Genomic DNA, 10,323 nt, shown 5'->3' with positions numbered 1-10,323 from the left:
AACCTTTGATGCTGAGTGCCAAGCAGGGAGGTAATAGGTCCCATTTTTATAGTCTTTGGTCTGACTCGGCCGGGGTTTGAACTCACGACTTACCAATCAATTAAGATCAATCCATTCATCTTTCTTGCTAGCTAGGAAGCTACAAACATGGCTTCCATGCCCAATAGTAAAGCCTCATTTTTTTATTGTAATTTACTGAGATCGTTACAAGGCTAGTATATTTTTTAAAGTGATATAAAACATTTCATGGGACAATGGCCTTCAAATGCGCACAAGTTTGACCTAGTTTTTCCAATTGGAAAAAAATGCTCTTTAAGATGTTCAATATTTAAGGAAAACTTTTATTTACAGAAATGAGAGTTCATATATTTATTATTTACCTTCCAATTACAGTACAATTGTGAACAAATCTACAGTAATGAGATAAAAGTGTATATCCTTTTAAATGTTTACAAACATTTTTACTATATATTATGATTACATACTTTATAAACACTTAATTTTTTTAATCGATTATTTCTTCGGTGGAAGAGTATGATGTAAAGAAAAGCTCTGAGTGTGTCTGCTTAAAGCCAACATTATTTTCAGATGTTGGCTTTTTCTACACAATAAATATGTTTACTGATATTCTAAAAGTAACATATTTTCCTCCACTTGTTATATTTGCAGTTTTACGCATTTATCTGTATAAAATGTAAAAATTGTAAATCGAATCGCAATTTTAGAGAGACAAATCAATCAAAGTTTATTTAAATAGCCTTAATCACAAGTGTCTCAAACGGCTGCACAAGCCACAACGACATCCTCGGCTCTGATCCCACATCAGGGCAAGAAAAAACTCAACCCATTGGGCGCAGTGAGAAACCTTGGAGGGGACTGCATACTGGTGCAATGGATGCTGAGTGGACACGGTTAATAATGTGAGAGTCCAATCCATTGGGAGACCAGCAGGGGAGTAGAGACAAGTCAGCTGCACAAAGACGCCACCAACTGATGCACAGAGGAGTGGTCCATCTAAGGTCCCGACTTTGAACAGGTAGCGCCTCATCTGTGATCACCTGATAACCTCTCCACACAGGAGAGGGGGGCAGAGCAGAAAAGAGACGGCAGATCAACTGGTCTAAAAGGGGCCCATTTTAAAGGCTTGAGTGTATAAATGAGTTTTAAGATGGGACCTAAATGCTTCTACTGAGGTAGCATCTCCAACTGTTACCGGTAGGGCATTCCAGAGTACTGGAGCCCGAATAGAAAACACTCTATAACCTGCAGACTTTTTTTTGGGCTCTGGGAATCACTAATAAGCAGGAGTTCTTAGAACGCAGATTTCAACATATACATTCACTGAACAAACATACATATACACATACTGTACATATACAAGTACATATACATACATACACTCATGCACATAATCACGTTTCATCAAACATATATTAACGTTGTTGCCCTAGGGCAGTGGTTCTCAAGTGGGGTTACGCGTACCCCTGGGGGTACTTGAAGGTATGCCAAGGGGTACGTGAGATTTAAAAAAAATGTCTGTCAAAAAGAACTGTGAAAAGAAATGCAACAATGCAATATTCAGTGTTGACAGCTAAATTTTTTGTGGACATGTTCCATAAATATTGATGTTAAAGATTTCTTTATTTGTGAAGAAATGTTTAGAATTAAGTTCATGAATCCAGATGGATCTCTATGACAATCCCCAAAGAGGGCACTTTAAGTTGATGATTACTTCTATGTGTAGAAATCTTTATTTATAATTGAATCACTTGTTTATTTTTCAACAAGTTTTTAGTTATTTGTATATCTTTTTTTCAAAATAGTTCAAGAAAGACCACAACAAATGAGCAATATTTTGCACTGTTATACAATTTAATAAATTAGAAACTGATGACATAGTGCTGTATTTTTCCTTCTTTATCTCTTTTTTTCAACCAAAAATGCTTTGCTCTGATTAGGGGGTACTTGAATTAAAAAAATGTTCACAGGGGGTACATCGCTGAAAAAAGGTTGAGAACCACTGCCCTAGGGGAAACTGGGTAACACATGGCACACTGACAAAGCTGAACCTATTTTTTACTATAACAATCTACAATGTTAATATAGGTTGCTTCTCTTATTTCCCCTCCATTCTTCTGCATTCTTTTGTATATCTAGTTATCATTACGTATATGTATTGTTGCATTTGAACAACTGTATTGTTGATAATAGAGGTACATTATTGGTATTGTTCATTATCAATAACGCTATTTCTATTGGTATTCGTATTGCTCCATTTTTAGTGTAATAATGCTCATTGTAATTTCTGTGTTATTATTTATTTCGCTAACTGCTTCTTTGCTATCACTTTTACCATCATATTTGTACATGTCGTATTTGCTGATGTTGCTCTATTGTTGTTGTTGTTGTTGTTGTTGTTATTGTTGTTATTGTTGTGTTTGCTGTTGTTATTTTTGTCTCTCTGTCCAATCCCCTTCTTGTCCCCACAATTTCCCCCTCTGTCTTCCTTTTTTTCTCTTTCTATCCCCTCCTGCTACGGCCCGGCTGCACCAAATGATAATATAAATACATTTAATAAAGTCAAATACAAATAAGGCAACAAGAGAAGTATCCTACACTTCTCTTTTGTAAAGTAAATCTGAACAGCCGATATGGGCATCTACATCAACTATATGATTTGCCTGAGAAGCTGGACAGGACACAAAAAAATAAATTAAAAAAAAGAACGCAGATTTCTTGCCGGGACATATGGTAGAATACAATCAGCAAGATAGGATGGAGTTAGACCGTGTAGTATTTTATACTTAAGTAGTAAAACCTTAAAGTCGCATCTTAAGTGCACAGAAAGTCAGTGCAGGTGAGCCAGTATAGGTGTAATATGATCAAAGATTTCGCAATTTGTTTTTTTCTCAAAATTGGACAACCTTACTTCCTTACTCCATTTAGCATATGAAGTCCTTGAGCACGATAATGTCATGTTAGTCTATTCATCTTTTTGTTGACTGTTTTAATGAACCATTGCTCTCACATATTCATAAATATGTGTTTGTTAGGGCTGTCAAACGATTAAAATATTTATCGCGATTAATCACATTTTTCATAGTTCACTTAAAATTAACTGCAATTAATCACATGTAGATATATTTTTTTCATTATTAATTAATAAAGTGTACCCTAGACATATAATTTTCAAGTTTTTAATACCATGATGGAAACATTTGTTTGCATTAATGAAATGTGTTTTAAACATTATGCTCTCTCAAACAGCTCAACACAATATGGACAAAAAACATGCTTTTAATGACAATTAAAAAAATATAAATACCTGTGTTGGTCTCCCCCCAGATTCTGCATTTTGTAGGATTACAGAATTATTTTATTCCTGTTGTAGGAGCACTTGCATTCAAAGAAGAGGAGCTACAATTCCGTGTTTCGATACAAGTGTTGCGCATCAATAACAAATATCCATAACAATAACAAAATGTGGATTGTCACTATCATGGTTTGATCATAATAATAATAATAATACCTGGGATTTATATAGCGCTTTTCTAAATACCCAAAGTCGCTTTACACGTGTGTGTGTGTGTGTGTGTGTGTGTGTGTGTGTGTGTGTGTGTGTGGGGGGGGGGGGGGGGGGGGGGGGTGACTAAAACAACTTTATTAGGAAAAGAAACTAAGAAAAAAAAAAATAAAATAAAAAAAAATAAAGAAACACCAAGGGCAGGGTCAGGTTTGATAGTCATGTTAATGTCTTGATATTCTGTACATTACGTGTTGTAAAAGTTGATTATATTCGTTTTGCTGTATGACAATGTCTTAACCGTCTCTATTTGTTAATAATGTTTAATATTCAGCCAGAACTGAATTTACCACAGGTGGACTCCAATTAAGCTGTTTAAACATCTCCAGGATGACCAGTTGAAACAGGATGCCCCTGAACTCACTTTTGAGCTTCATGGCAAACGCTGTGAATACTTACTTACACGTGAGCTCTTATTTAATTTTTTTATGGATACATTTGCAAAACATTTGTAAAAAAAACTTTTTTACATTGTCATTATGTGGTATTGAATGTCGAATGTTGAGGACAAAAATTAATTTATTCCATTTTGGAATAAGGCTGTAACATAACAAAATGAAACTTTCCGGATGTACTGTATAGCGGAGATTTTTGTTTTCATTTCATCTTCATCCCATTTCAACAACTCTGTCATGTAAATGCTGCCTCTTTGCTAGGTTAGCCATCCATCCATCCATTTTCTACCGCTTGTCCCTTTCGGGGTCGCAGGGGGTGCTGGAGCCTATCTCAGCATTTATGAAAGTACTTTCTTCCTAGATTAGTAAAAGTTAATTAGATATTGTATACAAATACATCTAAACTAGGAAGTGAGTATTTGTATACTACATTACCCAGAAAGGGGCAGCACGGTGGAACAGAGGTTAGTGCGTGTGCCTCACAATACGAAGGTCCTGGGTTTGATCCTGGGCTCGGGATCTTTCTGTGTGGAGTTTGCATGTTCTCCCCGTAACTGCGTGGGTTCCCTCCGGGTACTCCGGCTTCCTCTCACCTCCAAAGACATGCACCTGGGGATAGGTTGATTGGCAACACTAAATGGTCCCTAGTGTGTGAATGTGAGTGTGAATGTTGTCTGTCTATCTGTGTTGGCCCTGTGATGAGGTGGCGACTTGTCCAGGGTGTACCCCGTGTGCAGCTGGGATAGGCTCCAGCACCCCCCACAACCCCGAACGGGACAAGTGGTAGAAAATAGATGGATGGATGGATTACCCAGAAGGCTTAGCATTGTAGACATGAACCGGAGGTAGGTCTGACTTACGTGGGACTAAGACAATTGGGTCGTTTGTAGCTGAGATAGGCGCCAGCACCCCCCGCGTCCCAAAGGGACAAGCGGTAGAAAATTGATGGATGGATGGAGTAATAAAGTGTTAATATGTCATTAGACGCTGCTGTTGCTGTTTTGTTTACATGAAAAACAAACATACTTTTTGATTAGACAGTTGACAGGCGTGTTTAAGCTTCACTCAGAGACAAATTCCATTAGTGAAAATTACTCCGATTAGCCAAAATGTGAGGGGAAGTTGTAAGTTTTGGACAAAGTTGCATAGACATTTGCAGGAATTGGTTGAATTTTGTGTGATTTGGCACGATCATGATTTCCTTGAGGGACTGTTGTATGAAGTCAAGCATGATATTTTGTTGTCATGTAGTTTTTTTTCTTTTGCAGTGGAGTGTTTCACAGGTTGGATTGTATTGTATTTCTGTTTCAGGGATGCTGAGCCAAGTGATAAGAATTAAAAACAGGTAAGCGAAGAATTAATTTGTTGCGGAACCACATACTATGCATGTTTGTTGGCATTTGGAGGCAGTGACGTGCTGTCAGGGGAGGCAAGTGAGGCAGTGCCTCACCTTGCCACCAGGTGGCTTAACCATGAGATGTTAAAAAACGAAGTAATAAAATAAAATACATTTTAATATTTCTCTTTTGGTCTACGCTTTCTATGAGATTTTGGTGTGGTTCCTGTATATTTTGATAATTTTCATGGTCAAAATCGCGGAAATTCCGTGTTTCCTGATAAAAACAAGGCGGCAGACAAGAAGTGAGGCAGACACGGGTGGTGCCTCCACGGCTACACGCGAAGTGTATTGAGGGTGTGCGTGCGAGGGGGCGCGTGCTTGTTGCTACGGGAAAAGGCAGGCCATGAGGCAGCAAGTACCGCTGCCTAAATGGTAGGAGGCGATATATTGTCAACTTGCACTTCAAAAGTTCATGAACCCTTAAGAAGTAGAAGAAGAAAACAACAGACAACAACTGCTACGCTTCCTGCAAGCTGTGATGCCTTTTCGCCCTAAAAACAGAGGATTTGATTTCTAAAATAAGGAATTTTTCATGACTGGACTGTCAATCAAAGCAAGAAGTCATTAATACTGGGAGACCAAAGCCAGAGCTGCCAGATTCGATTCAAACGTGTGGGGTCCGAGGACAGAAAATAACGCGTTTATTTAAAAAGGATTGGTATACTGGAAAATAATGACTTTGTGGGTTTGCTACAAAACACGTCTTTATTGCTTTCCCTGCCTTTTATTCTCAAAGAGTTACCGTTTGGACCCAAATGGAATATACTGAGGTGGCGACTTGTCCAGGGTGTACCCTGCCTTCTGCCCGAATGCAGCTGAGATAGGCTCCAGTATCCCCCGCAACCCCGAGAGGGACAAGCGGTAGAAAATGGATGGGATGGAACTGAAAAATCTGCCAAGAAGCCTCGAAAAACATGAAAGCTCATCTGCTCACATTCAAGGTCAGATTTCTTTCAAAACGTTTGGAATATCACGTATTGATCTGGCTCTAAATGAGACTAAATATCAGCATCCACGATGCCAATGTAAAGGCAGATCGTGAGATATTAAAAGAGCTGATAAACGCCACTTGCTTTTTGGGGAAACAACAAAGTCCTAGAGATCTATCTCTAGGACTTTACAAGTAAAGGTGAGATATACTGTCTAGTGCAGAGGTGGATACGTCCCACCAGCGTCCAAAATCGAGCCCGTGGGAAGTCCCAAGTTAAAAAAAAAAAAATATATATATTTTTTCAAATTGTTATTTTTTTAAATCTGTCCTTTCTAATCCATTTTCCACTGCTTGTTACTGTTGGTGTCTCCTAGTCGCTCAGGCATATCATATTGTCTAAAAATGCATTTTCCAATCGATAAAGGGACATCATTGCGCTCGCGCAGCAGTGTCGGGCGAGCACGCAGCAAGTGATTGATTGAAACTTTTATTAGTAGATTGCACAGTACAGTACATATTCCGTACAATTGACCACTAAATGGTAACACCCGAGTACGTTTTTCAACTTGTTTAAGTCGGGGTCCACGTTAATCAATTCATGGTAGTGCACGCTCTTTCAGTCAATTAAAGCGCGAGGAATATACAAACCCGTTTCCGTATGAGTTGGGAAATTGTGTTAGATGTAAATATAAACGAAATACAATGATTTGCAAATCATTTTCAACCCATATTCAGTTGAATATGCTACAAAGACAACATATTTGATGTTTAAACTGATAAGCATTTTTTTTTTGTGCAAATAATCATTAACTTTAGAATTTGATGCCAGCAACACGTGACAAAGAAGTTGGGAAAGGTGGCAATAAATACTGATAAAGTTGAGGAATGCTCATCAAACACTTATTTGGAACATCCCACAGGTGAACAGGCAAATTGCGAACAGGTGGGTGCCATGATTGGGTATAAAAGTAGATTCCATGAAATGCTCAGTCATTCACAAACAAGGATGGGGCGAGGGTCACCACTTTGTCAACAAATGCGTGAGCAAATTGTTGAACAGTTTAAGAAAAACCTTTCTCAACCAGCTATTGCAAGGAATTTAGGGATTTCACCATCTACGGTCTTAGCTGCTTACGTGCAGCTAAGACCGTGACCTTCGATCCCTCAGGCTGTACTGCATCAACAAGCAACATCAGTGTGTAAAGGATATCACCACATGGGCTCAGGAACACTTCAGAAACCCACTGTCAGTAACTACAGTTGGTCGCTACATCTGTAAGTGCAAGTTAAAACTCTCCTATGCAAGGCGAAAATCATTTATCAACAACACCCAGAAACGCCGTCGGCTTCGCTGGGCATGAGCTCATCTAAGATGGACTGATACAAAGTGGAAAAGTGTTCTGCGGTCTGACGATTCCACATTTCAAATTGTTTTTAGAAACTGTGGACGTCGTGTCCTCCGGACCAAAGAGGAAAAGAACCATCCGGATTATTATAGGCGCAAAGTTGAAAAGTCAGCTACTGTGATGGTATGGGGGTGTATTAGTGCCAAAGACATGGGTAACTTACACATCTGTGAAGGCGCCATTAATACTGAAAGCTACATACAGGTTTTGGAGCAACATATGTTGCCATCCAAGCAACGTTACCATGGACGCCCCTGCTTATTTCAGCAAGACAATGCCAAGCCAGGTGTTACATCAACGTGGCTTCATAGTAAAAGAGTGCGGGTACTAGACTGGCCTGCCTGTAGTCCAGACCTGTCTCCCAATGAAAATGTGTGGTGCATTATGAAGCCTAAAATACCACAACGGAGACCCCCGGACTGTTGAACAACTTAAGCTGTACATCAAGCAAGAATGGGAAAGAATTCCACCTGAGAAGCTTAAAAAATGTGTCTCCTCAGTTCCCAAACGTTTACTGAGTGTTGTTAAAAGGAAAGGCCATGTAACACAGTGGTGAACATGCCCTTTCCCAACTATTTTGGCACGTGTTGCAGCCATGAAATTCTAAGTTAATTTTTATTTGCAAAAAAAAAAATTAAGCTTATGAGTTTGAACATCAAATACCTTGTCTTTGTAGTGCATTCAATTGAATATGGATTGAAAAGGATTTGCAAATCATTGTATTCCGTTTATATTTACATCTAACACAATTTCCCAACTCATATGGAAACAGGGTTTGTATATACAGCCCAGTTGTTTTAACCCAATGCGGTCCCCAAGTCAAAAAGTTTGGGGACCCCTGGTCTAGTGTCTGCTCTGCAGTGCTGTGTTAATTGTGTGCTAAGTGTGTTGAAATGTTTTATTCTAGCATCATTTTTGTGATTTTGAGCCGGTGCCATTGCATCATACTGTCATGTTTGTAAATCCGATTAGTGGGTCAGTGCCTCCCCAACCTCAGACCTCACTGCACGTCACTGTTTGGAGGTGCCGTTAATTAATAGCGCGCATCTTGGACGGTGCAGCATGATTATTCCGCTCCTATATGTGTGGTAGAGTATTGCTGGTTGTATTGCAGACAAATCATTGACACGCTTCCATCCAGTTTGGAGAATGTTTAACTGTTTTAAAGGGCTTAATGGAAAAGCAAGTCATGTGTGCATTGTAATTACCACCGTTCCAAGTTTGTACATGTTTTGAAAGAAAACATTGTGGTTAATATTTCTCTGCACACTGAACAAGCAGTTTGAAGATCTTACTACCATGTTTTTAGCATTTGTGCACCATTTTAAATTTCATTTCAGAAACCAAATTTTATATATCTTAAACTTGGGTACAAGTATAGACTACACAGTGTACAGCTTGGAAAGCAGTATGGATTTACTGTCCTGTAAAAATGACTAAAAACACAACTGTTGTGTTGTCTAAATAGCTGAGGACACAAGTGAGCGCACTTTTCAGTGAATTGTGTCCAAAGTCTTTGTCCGGTTGTCAATTGTCTGTTATTGTGGTGGGTAAAGATTTCCTTGTCCTGATCATGGGATTCCTTAAAAAGTAATACACGCCTAGGGAGGCACAATCACTTTTATGTCTTTCTTGTTACACACTTGAAGGAGTTCAGTTCCAGGAGTGTGCGAGTTTCAAAAATGGGAGCAAGCTGCAACTAACATGTTGTCAATCTACAGTGTGAAACCGCTGCTAAGATAATAATCCTCACCACCATGAAAAAAACAAAAAACAAAGTATCTTCCAAGTATTATTATCACTGGATGACTGGAGGAAAAAGAATGACTACACTCACACACACACACACACACCGAGCAAGACGACACAATAAGCTAACCGCTAAAGCTTCAATGTGGAAAAGGGGTGATTGATCCTGATGTCGATACTATCGATACCTACTGTAGTATCAATTAGGAGTGTAACAATAAACGGTAATAATGATAACCAAGGAAAAACTCCTGACGGTTAGTATTACAGTTTTAAAACAAAATTATTGACATACCGTGACAGCATTTAATAAACTCACGGACTCGCTAACTTGAATGTTAACATAAAAACAAGAGACATTAATGTCTTTCCCCATTAAGAAATTATATAGCCAATCTAAACGTACACAAACACATTGCTGCCTGAGCAACTAAGATTCAGTCGTGCACATTAATTAATCCTACAAACTGTGTTCTATATTCACTCTCAGAGAGATCGTTCTATACTCTATACTTAAAAACAGATACAATACTGAGACTAAAACACTATCAGTTAAGCAGAAAAGACCACATTCAATGTAGTGGGTTTTTTAATAGGTTTTCTATTTGTTTTAGTTATAAAATAACTTTGTCAAAAGATTTTAGTGTGTGTTTAAGTAATTTTTGACGATTCAACAATACTACAATAACAATAAACGTGGTAATTTTGGTCACCATAACCATGATATGAAATTTAAAAATGGTTACATCCCTAGTTTTAGAAATTCAACAATAATAAAATGATTATGTCCAACATTTTTTTGGGGTATTTTGTTATTGTTTACAAATTCAGGGAGGATGTTTCTGGATATGGGAAGGCTT

This window comes from Entelurus aequoreus, linkage group LG07 (genome assembly GCF_033978785.1).
Source record: "Entelurus aequoreus isolate RoL-2023_Sb linkage group LG07, RoL_Eaeq_v1.1, whole genome shotgun sequence".
Classification (NCBI taxonomy): Eukaryota; Metazoa; Chordata; class Actinopteri; order Syngnathiformes; family Syngnathidae; genus Entelurus; species Entelurus aequoreus.
The sequence above is the reverse complement of the archived record's forward strand: the minus strand, read 5'-3'. Positions refer to the sequence as shown.